Source organism: Lytechinus variegatus, chromosome 18, assembly GCF_018143015.1.
Source record: "Lytechinus variegatus isolate NC3 chromosome 18, Lvar_3.0, whole genome shotgun sequence".
Taxonomy (NCBI): domain Eukaryota; kingdom Metazoa; phylum Echinodermata; class Echinoidea; order Temnopleuroida; family Toxopneustidae; genus Lytechinus; species Lytechinus variegatus.
The window spans coordinates 16,119,149-16,137,015 of NC_054757.1; positions in this window are offsets into that span (position 1 = coordinate 16,119,149).

Sequence of the window (17,867 nt, forward strand, 5' to 3'; positions counted from 1 at the left end):
CTAAGGGCTGCAGATGCAAAGAAGGCGGAGAAAACAAGAACCGGTTTAAATCGGATTCTGGACTGGTTCTGCGTTCTCCGTTTTCAGTTTCGAGATGGAGGCGCTGAAAGCGTGGCTGAAAGGGAGGGGGTCAGGGGCGGTTGCCCTTTAAATTATGAGAAGTAAAGAGGAAGACAGAGAGGGGGGGGGGGGATATAAAAGGCCTAAAAGGAGAGGGGCTAATGTTCAACCGGGTACAGAATTACAATTTATCTGTATTTATAAAATAGATAAAAATAATAATTTTGCATGGAAATGTAAGTTTTAATTTTGCATGGAAATTAAATATTTTGAAAATGATTTATATTCACGCTCCCAAAGAAAAGAAAGAAAGAAGAAAACAGTTGATAAAAACACTTTCGAAGATCTATGTCGGGAAAATTGTGAAACCTTTAGGGGGAGTTACTGGGTATAGTCGACCACTACCGTGAATGTAAAAATACCCTCGATACACCCCCTCCCCCTTCAGAAACTTTTTTTTTAATTTCCTGAAATGTTGGGAAATTTTGTACATGATAAAAGGATAGAAAAGATGTATGTCATAATTATTGAGAAAGAGTGAAAGGGAACAATGTATAGGCCTATATTAAAGATTACAAATAGGGAATATTGATACAGGAGAGAAAGAATATCTGTCACTAGTGATTTGTCAGTTGTTATTTGATTACCAATATTCAATTTAAAAATGTATAATTTTTCAATAAAATTGAGTTGAAATATTAATAACTACGACCTACTCTTAGAAAATATGTGGGAACAATCAGGGAAAAGATTATTGCTCCAATAAAAATGAATTCATAAATAATATCTATTGCTGAAGTAATTGTCATGTTTGTCTATTCAAAATCATTTTCATGTTGTTATAAATATCTGTTTATTAACATCGCCTACATGTAGTTCAAGGTTTTCGTTCGATCATTTTAAAGTATTTAATATTCCTTCCATCGAAAGTAGAAATATTATTATTGATTTAGTTGTTCTTATTTTTATTATCATCATTCGCTCTAAAAGATATTGGGTAAAAGTGCCCCATGAGTTTATGCGTATAGTATACCAACATTGGGCATTTCTTTGGGGCATTTTTATTCATATCCTGTGTGATGAAAATTTTATCATCAAAGCAATTATTAAGATTATCATTATTTTCATAGTAGTTTGTGTTATTATCATATCATTTATTTTTTTGGAGGCGGAGGGGTGTTATAATTATCGTTATGATTATCATACTGCCATCATTAACATAACTATATTATCATTATCACTAACATCATCATAACGTTAAAATAGAAACGTATGAAGACTTACTTGAAAAATTCCGTCCCACCCACCCCCCCCCCCCCCCTTATTCTAATTCACTTGAGCTGTCTGAAATTGATTAATGTGCCAAATATAACAAGCTCGCCCGTTTTTTTTTTTTTTTTTTTTTGGGGGGGGTGCGGTTCCTGTACCCGCCGGTCTCACCCCGTATGCTCGGTCTGCATGCATGCTCGTGGGGTGAAACGACTTTGCAGCTCAAAATAGCCCACTGCAATTGAACACAATGGATGCATGGAGCTATTATGGATGCAACCTTTGAACATATTATTAAAGGGGTATACTCGAGGTTGAACATAATATGATTTGATCAAATATCAGACAAACAAAACACTCAATTTCATCAAAATCGGACTTGCATTATTTCAGTAATTAAACAGTTCTATGCATGTCCTCATGAATATGCAATGACCAAGTCGACTGTCATATCCCCACTTATTCCTTTGTATAATATTATGATTATGTAGATTTATATTCATTCAAAATTTTCCACCAAAAATGAAAAAAAAATGGATTGACAACTGATTTAATGTATAGGATATACATCGCTGCAACTTATTTTGTTACAACAGATACATTATAGTACACTGATGTATAATAATGTGAAATATTTATGATTTAATGTAATAACATGAGAAAAAAGGTGGGTTGGGTACATGACATCATCAGCCCATCTAATGAATATCCATGACGGTTTACATTCAACATTCACAAACTATTGCGAAACCTTAAAATCCAATAGATTCGTTATATTTATCAAATTTTGATGATTTTTCAGTGTTGTTTGGTAAATTGAATTTTTACTCTTTGTATTAAGATTAAGGCCTATTTTCAGTCCGGAGTGCCCCTTTAAATCCGCCCAAATAAATTGTGAAGTTACTGAACAACAATAGATCAAGGTAAGAAAAGTTGTTGATTCCCAGACGGTACAAAGGAACTAAATCTAACTGCTCGTTAGTGTTATAGTTACGCACGACTGGAAAAAAATTGGGATTTTCTTCCTTGTAATTACATGTGGTTATAACAATTGAGGGTTATTACAAATGAACAAGTGGCGTTCCATGAGTAATAAAAGACTACTCGCACATGAAAATGGATAGTTGCATTGTATTTGTGCTATTATTCGTAAAGAACCCTATTTATTAACATCTACAAATCTACAGGAAATATAACACACACGTAAAGCCAACAAGAACCAATCAATACAAGCAAACTCGAAGAAGGTACACCCCGCCCCCCAAAAAATAATAATAAAAGTGTTTTTGGGGGCAGGGGTGGGTCTTTTAAATTTTATACACCTTGCAGACGCCCCTTCTCAAACAAAACAGCAGAAAAAAATCTTTCGACCGTCAAACGAAGGAAACAATGAAAATGAAAAATAATAATAATTTTTTTTTTCATAATCTGATCCTACTTTACCTATTCCAGTCTTTTCTAATTATTTTCAATTTCAATTCTGTGATGATGATAATGATGGCTGAATAAGACACATGAAAAACAAATACAAAGAAATATTTTAAAGGATTACAGAGTTTCTTGTTTTCTGCAATTTTACCTCCTAAAAAACCAAACTCCGTCATACGCCATCTCTATTCACCTGATCCAGCCTCAAGGATGGAAGGGGGGGGGGGGAGTAGTTTTACCAATGATTACGTTTGGTCGTTTGTATGTTACGTACTAGCGTCTTATTTCTATTTTTCGTGATGTTAAAAATAGTATATCATTACCCCCTAAATCAATAAAAAATATGAAAAAATAAGAAATAAACAATATTTACAGTGTGTGGCAAAAAGAAGGCGATTGTAACTATATAATTGCAAGAAAAAACTTACTGATGTTGATTTTAGGATTGATCATTCACAGTCATCAATACAACTCACACCGAAATAAGATGATCTGTGTTTCGGGCCTTCGTGTGACAGCAAATTCGCAACTTATCTCAGGAAGTTTGTCTATAAACAAACAATCACAATGGCATTATACTTCGAGTCATGTTCGAAGCATTTCTCGTGACTTGGCAGATGCCCAAAGATTATCATGGAGCTACTGAACTCCATGATTATACAATTTAATACCAAAGGGTATTTTATTTATACATTTATACATTAATATCCAAAGGGGCAACACGACATTTCTTCCGGCGACAATTATTCCGGCCTTGATATCTCAGAGGATATAGGCTAAGAGTTAGCATTGTAATTGTGTTTTTGGTTCAGAACAATGTAAGTATAAGGATTATGGTTTATTAAATAGTCTTGGAGGTTAGTTTTTGTTTGGACGTGCAGTTTTTCCATCGCAGCAATTGTCACCGGAACAAAATTAATGTCATCGTACCATCAAACGGTGCTCTATAAAGTCATCTTTGATGGAAACAGAATTATTGACAACACGATATTAATCGAGCATGGTCCTTTATTTCATTTTTTTAATGAAAACCCGACATTTTTCAAAGTTGAAATAAAAAAGGGTAAAAGGTATTTTTTTCTGATAAAACTGTTGCGTTGCATGCAGACATTAAAGAGAGCTGATTGTGCCATGTTCCCACTCATATTTTTGAAATATTTTACTGGTATTTTATTGAAAAGGACACAATCATACCAAGTTTCTTCTCTGAGAAAGAACACAAGATTGACTTTTAATTTGTGTTAAGGTCAGATTCTCTGTTAAAAACTGTATGAAAACTCAAATAATTAAGATGTCAATATTCGTTAGCACATTCGAAAGGTATAAATATGTAAAAATATTACATATTTCAGCTTGCTCAGTGCATATTTATTACGTCATCCATAAAACTATTTTCACCAAAAAAACGTCATAAACAATCAATACTTGAATATTAATTCGTCGATGAAACTTTCTGTATTCAATCATTACGAAGTATATGCATTGGTTTTAGATCTACAAAATATGTATATCTTTAAACTCTATTTTCATTTCAATGATGAAAACAACTTGACAATTCATACAGTAAATGGGGTCTCATTACAGAACTGAACGACCCTATCTCATATGTCAACTTCCTTTAATTTCTCGTTTGTTTGGTTTGTATTTATGGCCCATGGATGCGGGGGTGCTTTTTAGTGGGGTGCTTTTCAAGCACTCCCAAGATTTTTCGTTGGGTTTTTTTTTTGGGGGGGTATTGTGTGTGTAACACAGCATAGACAGAACCCCCTGAATATCAGATTGGTATGCTAAATGTAGAAATTCAACCAAAATGACCTTCATTTTTTTATGAAACTTTTTTTGCTTGTCCAATTTTCCCTGACCAAATACCGCTTCATTCTTAACTGAAAATCTTTTTTTGCTTGTCGAATTTTCCTTCTAAACCAGCATCCCCTCTTAAAAATCATTTCCAGGGCCCACTTGGTCTACAGTCAGTTGGTCTAGATCTCACATGGACCAAGCCCTGCTTTCAATTGGGTTTGGTCTACATCTGGCCTTATGCAATGCAAAAGGTGCTCTGACTTTCAATTCGTCTACTATTCATTCTGTATTTAATTTATCATATGAAATATTCGGTTCAGAAACTGTTCATCCGATTAGACTACAGTGGATACCAGACGAAATAATAGGACCTAACTTAAAATTTGAAGACATTACACACATGGTAAATACGAAGAATAGCATGTGGGGGGGGGGGGGTTAACGCCTTTATCGCCTCGAAAATATACATTTATCAAATTATCAATTGCTCTGTCCTGAAAAAAGAAAATAACATAATGAAAACAATGAAAGTCGAATAATCATTGTAAAAGGTGACGGACAATATTAATCCACTGAACATTCCGAGATAGGTTTTTGAATTATGATACAAAGAATACATATGTTGAATGGATTTCTTTATGGTCGAGCTGTTATTGGGGATTACAAAAGATGCATAATCTGTGGACTGTGGCTTTCTTTCAACACGCCCCTTGTTTTTTCCTTTCGTTTCTATTCTATGCAAATTTGTCGTTTAATACTTTCTTTATTCTATAATACGGGTGGGGGTAAAAATGTTGCGGTATTAGTTACGTAAGAACAATGGACACGTGATATTCTGCAGGCAAACAAGACAATGCCAAGAGAAGGGGGGGGGGGGTGCTGCCGAGCTAATTTTGTGGTAACTTTATCGTTGCGAAGATCCTTCCTTTGACTCTAGTTTGTTTTTCTTTCTAAAAGTTATATTGCTAATTGTTTCTAATTGGAACCATTTATTTTATTATTTGGGGGTCTATTGCAGGTGATTTGGGGTCTAAGTGTATGTGTGTGTGGGGGGGGGGGGGCGGTCCCAGAAATGTATATTTGAAATGAATAATAATCATGATAATAGATAGGTTTTATTTTCCACTTCTTCCCATTAATTGTATTACATTTGAATTTGGATTTAGAAGAAGAAAGGGAATAATGATAAGAAGGAAGAAGAAGGAGCAGAAAGGGAATAATAATAAGAAGGAAGAAGATCAGCACCACTATTCAGGGTTCTTAAAATACTTGACATTTACCAACGGTATAGATTATCTATAGTTTTATGTATGATCTAATTAATACAAATTTGCCACATTCGCTGCTACAATATTGTTCACTAATTCAACATTGATATAATACAAGGCAAAAGGAAGATGAGAATCTGTATGTACCAAATGTTAGGACAAGCTTGGGAAAGGAGTGTTTATCTTATGTAGGCACAACTTGTTGGAATGAGCTACCAACCAAAATCAGAAAGAAACCATCAAGATCCAAGTTTTCGTAAAGCTGTTGTTGAAAAAATGAATTTTGTTATCATCTATACAGTATTTTTGTTATCAGATATCTTTAATATGTGAATTATGTTAACTCTGGTTAAATTGTTATGTAGTCTTTATATATATATACATTACGGAGTATATTTAGTAGACTCACGATTGTTCATTCTTAACTAACAAGTTAAGAAACATGTTTCTATCTTTCTAGACTAGAAGGGGCCAGACTTGACTAGCATTCATGCTATTTTCTGGTTCCTATTATCCTTGCTTTTCTATGTATTCATAACTGCTTGGCTGTAAACTTGTAAATTGGTATTATCATTGCATTGGATAATAAATTCATTCATTCATTCAAGAAGAAGGAGCAGGAGGAGAAGAAGAAAGAAGAAGAAAAGAAGAATAGGAAGGAGAAGAAAAAGAATAAGGAGAAGAATAAGAATAAGAAGAAAAAGAAAAGAAGAAGAAACTACAAAATAACTAATGAGAGGATGATGTCATCGGTCCCTCATTCGCATACCAACAAGGAGGTGAATATTATAACCGTTTTGTGAAATTAAGCAAATCTTTGAAATGTCGTAGCATTAATTCACATCCAATTTTGATGAAATTTAAGTGTTTTGCTTGTTTTATTTTTTTCTTTTCATTCCAATCATTTTGAGGTGAATTTGTCCTTTAGCATTGCTCTGTAAACATTTTATTTTGTGTGTATGATAAATACAAATAATCTGACTCTATGTGAGATGAAAATAAACAGAAGGAAAATTAGAAGAGACTGAAATTAATGAGAAGGATTAAGTTCCATATATTTTCTTCTTCTCTGCAAAAAGGGAGGAAAACCCTTCAAAATAAAACACCACAAAACAAATCAATCCTCTTCTCTAATAACATTTTCTTTATTGAATCCACGGCACACATTGTTTTTAATCATTCTCTTCTTGAATAGTCTTGAAATAATGAAACTTTAACAGAAGAAAAAAAAGAAGAAACATATATATTACAGATAAATAATAGATAAGTATTGCTGTCATTTGGATTCATTTGATAGTGAAAACCTTAAATAACCATTCAATAAACACCTAGCTAATTAGTAGTTTGTTATCAGTCAATACAGTACAGAGTGTGTCTACACATGATAATATATCATAGTAATTATGTATAAATAAAAAAAATCACAATATAATCATCATTGTGTATCGGACATTAAATCGCGCCAGATACACATTGCTCCATACTTTCTCTATAATTCAAACCAAAAGCAACACACAAAATGGATAATCAGCGATGATTTCATAATTGTTGTCGGGTCTGGGCTTATGTATATACTAAAAAAAACCCATTGTGGTTCAATTTGTGCATTGGGTGTGGGAAGATTATCATTATGCTATTGTATAGTACATAATTGATTATAATTCATATACATTGGATAATTAATATCATAATATACTATATTGATTTAAAAAAAGCGTCAAATAGATTACAGATTCAGCACAGAAACACTACAGCTTGGGCATGGTTAGACCAATAACAGAATAATAAAAAATAAGGATAAGGACAATTAACAGAACATCTATGAAGACAGACATACGTAACATATATACCACATAATTGGTAAACTTTTTGGCAAGTTTAAATAGAAGGATAACTTAATGAAATTTGAATTAATTCATTTCCCTTATGAAATCCAAATGAGGGTGTGAATGAAAGAACAAATATTTCACCATAATGGTGTGAGCATTTATTCATTACAGTATGTTTTCCACCATCAGAATATAAATAAAATTCCATCCACATAATTTGCATGATGGCATTACATGAGCAGAAAAGTAACTTTTACATCACCAGAATAGCGTCCCCAAAATACAAAAGAAGCACACTAAAAGCTTACTGTTCATAACGTCAGAACATACTACATTGCACGTACCCTATTCTAGAACAAACAAAGCAAGAAATATAGATATAAAAGCAGTGGGGGGGGGAGTGGTGGCCAGAAGGATAAATAAAGGTAATAGAATTCAAAAAGCCATGGTCTAAATTCAATCTTACAAATACATGCAATTGCATTTCTCCTTTAGCAAAAGGATTATTTGGGCATTTAAATATTCAATTTTAATATATCACAACACACACATATCACCTCTTAGAGTAAAACTTCTATACAGTACTTTCCAATTGGTACCTGAAAGTTTTGAGGTTTGTCAAACTTAAGTTAATTATGATTTCAATCTGCTCTTAATGTATGCAATCAGAAATCCACTCATCAGTTTTGGTGTGGAAATAAAACAGTGGAAATCCACTCCTAATAGAGTAAATGACACCACTCATTTGGATGAACAATAAAGAGTTGATAGCACTGAGGATTGTTAATTGGGAGTGAAATTCCACTCTCTATATGATTTGGAGTGAACTCTACTCTCAAATGAGAAACTTACATGACTTGATCAATTAAATAAGTTGGTCATTTACAGATATCTGATAGTACTATCAATTGGGGTCTAAAGTTCTAACATGGAATGAACTCTAAATGACTGAAATTTCTCACTTTGAATTCAAATCTGAAGTAACTCCCAAAAGAGTGAATAGCCAGTTCCATGATTTAAAAATAGTACTTATGGTTTCCAGCCAGTGAAATAATAAATAATTATCAATCTTATTAGAAGAATGACCCTCTCAATCTACAATAGGACAATTTTTTGTTGACAATACATCTGTAAATTATGATATTATAACAGTTCAATAAGGGCAGAAAGGATGTAACTTTGTACCTGAAAAATCCCCACATCTTGACAGTCCAATTGGGGCAGAAAGGAGGTAACTTCACACAATTTATAATTGGAATACCTTTTGGCAATTGGCAGTGTGCCTGGTTTATGAAAGCAATATTCATGAGATAATACTGGCATCAATATGAAAAAAAATGAAGTGAAAAGAATGAAGGTTTTTATCCCATATGATTATTTGCAATAAAAAAAATGAAAGCGACAAATCAAAGATTTAATTCATTTTAAGAGCAAGAAATTGCGGGGATTATGAAAGCGAGATGTACTTGGATGAACAACTTAAAGTAAATCATATTGAAAGAAAAAAAGTATCAAAATGGAAAGAAAATAATACACTTGGCACAATATGACATTTGGCAACATGATAAATTAAAGAACATTATGAATTAAAGAACACACAGAAAACTAAACCATGGATATGGCAAAGTAAAGTAGAAAATTAAATAAACAAACAATATTAGGATAATGAAATAACCTTTCAACATATCATTTCTGCACCCCAGCTACTAAAATGAACTCTTCCATTTCTATATATGAATACAGGAGAAGGATCACGGACTTCTGAATACTATAGTAAAAAGAGGGGTGGCTTGTACACAGATGCATAGAAGAGATTTGAAAAAAAAACACCTGACGATAAACAAGCAAACAAATAAGAGCATTAAAACATCATTAACATATCAGAAACGTAAAACAAGTTAAATACATTCCAAATTCAGCTTTTTAAGAGAAATGATTATCGGGACAACCCCTTGAAAATATCTAAAACTTCAAAAGACATCCACATACAACATTTTTACACACAGGTTTTGATTGTAATCATTTTGTGGGCTTGGTGAATACAATATGTGTATTCAGCGAATATACCAAATTACAAGATATACAACAAATCCCAACAAAATCCATTGAAGATTTGAGAGAACAGTTCTATTCCTAAAAGGCAAGATCATTGATATGTATAATAAATACATTCCGATTTCTAACACGTTCAAAAAGAGAAAAATCTTGCTGTAATTGACGGAAATGTGTCAGTGATAGAATTCATTTTAAAACGACTACAATAGACAATTTAGATAAAGGACAAGAAATGTCCCAATTTCTTTAAATTCGGTAGATGTGTATTAACAAATAGGATATCAATGCTCTTGCCTTTGTTATATTATGTCTACATATATGTTCTTTGTATATCTATAATATTTGCATACTCCGTTCGTGAATATATATATATATATTTCTTTATATATATCACTCATTCATTATTTATGTGCCACTATACATCTATCTTATAATAATAGTACATATCATAAATCTATATTGAAATAACTTCCAAAATCATTTTTTTTGGGTGAATATAACATGCACAATTTTCTAGCATTCAAGGAAAAACGGCTCAGAATGAATTCTTGATATATCTTTACACTTGTGCATAATGTCTTCGAGAAATTTGAATTAATGAGTACTTTGTACATTTCACACAACTGAAGGGAGTGTTCCCATTATGACAGTAACATGGTTTCAAAACACAAGTGTGGACATTCCCCCTCTACAGTTTGTGAGGGGAAAACTGATCCATACAGCATAAATATCATTTCCATGTGACAACATTCTCAAACCTTTATACTGATTATAAACACATAGCAAATGTTCAAACAGCAATTTCATCAACCTACTACCTTTTGCTCCTTTCAATAGTATATACAATAGCTTTATAAATACTTGACATTCCACTAATTATTGGGAAATAAATATGTGAGCGTACATACCCATTACGAAAAGAATCCAACAGAAATCTACATGAAATCTACATATATCACATCATATCATCTATGGCATATGATGCATAGTATCAGTAAAATTTTCTTCAAAAATTGACTTATTGCTTTTTTGATGGTAGAAGGTTACAAAGGACACGTGTCACACATTGTACCACCAGATATAATGGACAAACACACATAATGGACTCCCATGTTGACAAACTTTGAAAAAACAAAACAAAATTTGTTGAGAAATAGAGAAAGAAATATGATCGGTTGTCGTCAGTCTGTTTCATTCAAAGCCCTTTGAAAGTAACTTGGTCTAGTGTGTATATAATTTTTCGTTTCTGAAGTCATGCTATCAAAATTTGGCCGAGAACTTGTGTTCGTAATTAGTAATTTATGATTCCTGTCCAAGTCTAGTTTCCAAAACGTCCTTTTGTTTCTGACAAGACAAGTAGATGAAAATTCATTAAAATCTTATGGTGTGTCCAGCACACTAAATTTCGGATTTATACAAACATGAGAAAAATACAGAGAAAAAAAACGACTAGAATTATGATTTGTTTGTGAAAATGATATCAAAATGCAGTTACTATCTCCTAACAAAAAGAAATGAACCTTCACATAGATACAAGAGCACAAATAAGACCAAATATCAAAAGTTTGCAATGCATTAACTTAAAACCCTGCTTAAAACAATATAAGTTGAATTTTTCTCTGCTACTCTATAACCAACAACATGGCAAATACGATTAATGTAACTGAAAGCGTTGCTTGCATTCCTTTAAAATGCAATACATAAATTTCAACACGTATTTTGTGGTTACGATGGACACGGTAAACTGTAGCTCATTTTAGAGAATAATCATTTGATTGTAAGTTTAGGCAGTTCAATTAAGTGACAAACATTTCTTTGAAGTGCGAGACATAAATATATGACAAATGGATTCAATGAATATTTTAGTTATTCATTTAAAACTATCCAAGAAAAATATATCAAAACACTGTCAGATAAAATAATTATTTTCTGTGGTTATCCATAACCATTGTTTAATGAGTGTGACTCCCTTTGAGGAATTTCTTCCTTAATAAAATTTGAATTCTTGTTTTCTTTCCATGCCAAGTTGTCACAAAATCACTTATTGCTAAGTAACATGAAACATATATGGGTCACAAATCTCCATGGAGCCACTTCAATGAAATAAAAAGTAAGTGAAAAATCACAAATGAAGGATAGATTTGCCTCTGCTGATGTGAATTTCCTCTAAGAACTACTTTTTGCAAGTGATACAAATTGCAACTGAGCTCTTAGACTTGATCATCGACAAACCACAAAACATTTGTCTTTACTCCTTAGTATTAAATAAATATTTCAAGAAGGTGAAAAGCTGGGGGGAATGAGCCTTGAGAGACAAACTCATTGTTTCAAATCAATGATTTGCCAAAGTTTAAACAAGTGAGAAGCTTAAACTGAGTTTGGCATCAACAAATTCCGTCTAGTAGGACTACAAGATGTCACAAACACTCACTGAGAAATAACTCATTCCAATGCGAACAGCCATCGAGAGAGATGCAACCATATCAAAGCAATTACCTGAAAAACCTTAAACAAGTGAGAATTTTATTTGATTCTGTCACCAATAATATCTGTCAAGACTTCAAAATACCATGACCACTGAGAAAGAATCTGGGGGTATTTCACAAAGATTTCTAAGTAACTCAGAGTCTCACTTAAAAAGGCATCGCCTCATTGGTCAAATTGTACCCAGAGGAAGCGTGCTACTGCAAATTAACCAATAAGATTGCAGGTAACATATCATGTGCGCGTTGGTATTTGACAGTGACTCTAAGTCATACTTATCTCTTCGTGAAATGTTCCCTCATTTGCCAACTAAACAGCAACCTTGATTATGAATCAAATTCAAGCCCGACAAGAGTCTCTCTAAAACTACACTTTCCTGTGTTCTCCACTGAATAGCTCTCAAAACTCAAAGCAATATCATTTTATTCCTAATATAATTTACACAATATTCACCTTTCCCCATCTCCTGCGATTAACGGGCATATACACAAAAAACTGGAAGAACTTGAGCTGGCAACGACAAATAATTATGAAAACAAATTTGAAAGAAAAGGTGGACACTTAAATAAATAAAAAAATCAAACCAAACTTTGGATTATACAACAATCAGATGAAATGAAAACTGAAAGGATATACACATAGAAAGAGATCAACATGAACCTCTCCATGTTACATTAATCATCAACCCTTTTAAAAATCATTTAGCATTTTTGACTGACAAAATAAAAATCTAAAGAAATAGAATATGAGAGACAGGCCCTCGTACATTTACTTTATATTCCATCCTACGTCAGAGAATTTATTTTGCATTTGAAGAAATGTATCATTCCCAGTTTTGTTGAAGATGAAAAAAAGAAATATTCATCAAACATAATTTTCATTTTTTCTTTTTAATTGAAGCTCTTGAGAGAATGTTACTCTGACAGAAGGCCAAAGTTAATTCTGCACCGCAATTGGGTAGGGATTAGAGGTTCAAACTTTCACAAGAATCTGAAATATTCCCGGTTTCATTGTGAGATCACTTATTGAAAAGCAATTTCATGAATGGACGACATAACAATTCACTTACTTGCTTCCAATAATGCCATGGACACCAATTTGTCACAGCTCACAAAAATCAAACACCATTCCCTGAATCAACAAGTCCAGTTGTCATGACTTTAAATTCTTGAATCCAAACACAACTTCACAATGCCACCTAGTTTGTATTTCTTCCTGTCCTTACATTCTTCTTTGTACTTGCTTTCTTCATCTTTATTCTTCAAGCCTCCTTTTATTTGCTGATAAACTAGAATTGTTATCCATTCTGCTTGTTTCTATTATAAAGCATTCCTCAGCATACAGGCTGTTGGCTTGGTTGGCTGCCAAGGTCATAGTGCCAATGACAGCTTGGATCAATTCATCTTTGGCAAGAAGACGATGCTTATTTGCTTAGGGTGCAGAAACGTGGCTGAAAACAACTGACCCCAAAATGACGTAAATATAACAGAGAATATTGTTTGATTTGACAGAACAAATCACCAGATCGAGCATCAAATATCCAGAAGAAAATTCAAAGATTATATAAGCGTGATTTCAAGGATGAAATTGATGACTCTTGTTGTGGGTTTTCTGTTTTTACAAAAACCCACCCACCCATCCACACACACATGACATTGCAATGTTCGGAAAATTGCATTCCTCTACAATATACTGAGGTTCTATTACCCGCACCACTTATACATACCTTGCATACCAAGCGAATAATGATGAAAAGGGGGAAAAAACCACAAAAAGCAAGGTTTGGATATATCTATATATATGTGCACTGGGGGCCGTTTCATAAAGATGTTCATAAGTTAAGAGCGACTTTAAGAACGACTGGTGACCCTTTCTCTTGCGCTAAACCATCCCCAATGGTGTATACCATTTACCACAAGAAACGATCACCAGTCATTCTTAAAGTCGCTTTTAACTTAGGAACAGCTTTATGAAACACCCACCAGGTCATTACCAACCTTAGATAAAGAATGTCCAATTTCAGGCAGTTAACAACCACAGATGAAGATACTTTGATCAGGAGGTGAATAACAACTTTCCACTTCTATACAGTGCTCATTGAACACACCAGGACAACATCTCAATGCAGTTTCTTTTATACCTTTAAGGAAAGTTTGTATGAAATGATTTTTAACCTTGGTTAAAGACCAAGTTTTAAAACCACTGATTATATATAACTGAAACTGAAAAAAAATGCCCTGAAAGACCAATCTTACTTTGACTCTAAAGAACTACATGGAAATGCAGTTGATATGTATGCAGAGAAAGTATGACCTTGCGCAGGGGGCCACATGGCCCCCAACCTAACTCTGCAGATGTTGGCAACATCCTGAACTTATCTTCAATTCTCTGCAGCTTCATCACAAAAGTATGAATAAGCCAAAAGCCATTCCTTGTGAAAAGATGACTTAATGTACCATAATGATGACCTTTTATCGATGAGATGAGAGATGCTCTCCTTGGCAATCTTGAACCGACTGCGGCGAAAAAATTATTGAGACTATCTTAAAAATATCTCTGATGAAAGTAAATAATGATATGCATCACAAGCAGGTGTCTGCAAGTACAAGTCATAACTCAAAGAGGTTTCAACTGGTTTTTGCACACAAAGAGCATAATTCTTCTAAATCAGAAGACAAAATGCCAGACCATTCTTTCAAAATAAAACAAAACTCATACACATGCAAAAGCTAAAAATTGAAAGTGAAAAAAAAAGCATTCTATACTTTACACAGGTCATGACGATGACTCTGAGAACCCACAGTATTATTTACAATTATAAAATGTTTCTACGATGTATAAAATATGCATTATAATGTCAGGAATATATAACATTGCTACATTCAAACTTACATACTTTTTTGTTGAAAGAAAGACTAAGTTGAAAAGAAATAAAGATTACTAAAATAATAACAGTATCGTCAACTCTTTCTATATGTATATATTTCTTCAAACTATAACCAGACTATTTCTAATAGACTTTGTGTATATAAGATTATCATTTTATTGATAGTGAAAGCATTAAATAATCTTCCTGAATATAAATTAAAAATGGTATAAATATTTACATCTATTAATATTCACTGCAATTACTGAAATTTGGTAATACTAATGATATACTGTAATGCAAAATTGTAATACTAATCTTGATTTTTTTTGTATATGCTTTATAAGTCCACCAATATCATCTTCTTCATGGAAAACTAAGTAATACATGTGCAGAATTCCACATTTATTGACAAATTGCAGTTGAAGTAAAGGTAAAAAGAGACCGTCTATGTATTGATGTCAGAGGTTGAAGCCACTGAATTGCATGTGTATGATCTGCAGCTGGCACATCTCTGACAACTCCGTTTACACATATCCCTATATCCTCTAAGGGAGGGCGCTATGCAATATTGACATCATATGCATAAGGTGTCTGAATATATGAATATCTTTGTGTCACACACTTACGGTGATTGTGTAGTGGTTCTGACTCTTGCCTTTTAATCAGACAGTCGTGGGTTCAAATCCTAATTCTGATGTTAAATTTTCTTCGGCAAGAAATGCATCCACATTGGCTCCACTCGATGACAATCTGTCTTAAAGTCAAGGGACTACACAATTGGGCCAAATTGCTAAATAGTAATTTAGATTTTAGAAATAACTTCAGATTTTCAGCAAGAAACTGATCCACAATGTGCTGCACTCAACCCAGGTGAGGTAAATGGGTACCGGTAGGAAGTATTTCCTTAAAAAGCTGTGTGTGCTATGAATGCCTAGCTTAGCCGGGTAATATAGGAGCGCCTTGAGCACCTAACAAGGTGGATATGTGCGCAATATAAATACCCTATATTATTATTTTCTTTGTTCAGAGGATTTATCATTCAATTGTATAGCTACAACAGATTTTTCTTCATTAGAGTGTATCTTGAATAGGATTTCTCTATTGAAACATGAACCTCTCAATGAACACCATCTGCTCATAAGATTTTTTTTTTACCCTTACATTGCCTTTATATACAAGTTTCACTGTATTTATAATATATTTATCATCATTATTATTAATATTATCATTATTATTACTATCTTCATCATTTTTGTTACCATCATTATTATTATTATTACTATTATTATCATCAATATTGTTATTATTATCATTATCATCATTATTATTATTATTATTATTATCATTATTATTATTATCATTATCATTATTGTTATTATTATTAATATTATTATTATTATTATCATTATTATTATTATCATCATTATTATTATTATCATTATATTAACTGGCTGTATATCCTTGGATGTAGATTTGTCTGAAATTGTCAAATTTTCTATAAACTTGCAAATTGTAAAGCTGATTACAAAGATATAGTCAATGAAGTCACAGAACAATCATCATTATACCTAACTGCACATGTATTATTTTGAATTACCACCAAACCTTCCATTTTTTTTTATTTCCATCTTTTCTCCTTTATTCAGGCAACCGATATATCTCCAGTTATATAAATATCACACTGAGAATATATATATGTTTTTGTGTGTGTGTGCGTGCATATATTCAATAATTTTTGTTAGTGCTACTTCAAGAGTGTTCAGGTATTGGCTATATCTTGACATGCAAAATCTCAACTGAGCAGTACTGTTGCCTACCATAACTGCAGTGTTTGTACTGATTCATGATTATTTAATTATAACAAAGGTGAAAAGTATAGTACGGGTATAATCTGTTTTCATAAATTCTATGTCCAATCACTTAATAACTTTCGTCAGATTGGTATCAAACAGCAGCTTACTAACTGTCATCTTATTGGAGTTTATCTTTTACCTTGTCCCATGAAGAGCTGACTGTTGAAGTGTCTATTTTAATAGACATCATCTGAAAGGAGGATTCATAGCTAAGCCCATCATCAAAAAAAAAAAAGGGGTGACAATTTTTAAATCAGTACTGTAAGACATCTACGAAATCAGAGTGGTTTTATCAAATCACTTTGGAGGTGCGGTAGCTCAGTCGGCAGAGCAGGGGTTACACTTGCGCTAGTACCAGGTCCCTTGAAGAGGCCTTTAAGCCGTAGGTCCTCTGGTTGCTTGCTAACAAGCATTCCCGCTTTCCTCACAATCAGGTTAAAGAAAATCACCACCACCACGTCTTCAAATTCATAAAAGAAAATGACCATCATTAAACCCATATAATGTTACAATTCCAGGCATATGATTTTGTGCATGAGCTAATAGAATTTGAATAAATTTATTTTTGTGCATTATCTTTATTACTTTAATATACAGGTAGTTATTTTTGAACTAAAACATATTACATAATGAATAATAAATAGGCAAACAAAGGGGAAAAAACTTGAAACTGACATAAAGTGCCTTTATACACATTTCAGAATCGTTTCAGCCAGTTAATAATAAAAAAATCCCACAGACATACATGTAAATCCATTGTTTATGTGAAGAGTATTTACCTAATACCAAACACAATGAAAAATCAGTAGGAACCTGTAATAAGAATACTGCACACAGAATACATACTTGCATGGTTAGAAGATTCTTGTGCATCCTTTAATCAACATCATCGGCAGAATTATGGAAAAGCCACACAACTTTCTTCAGAGTTATCTTATCTAATATTGTAACA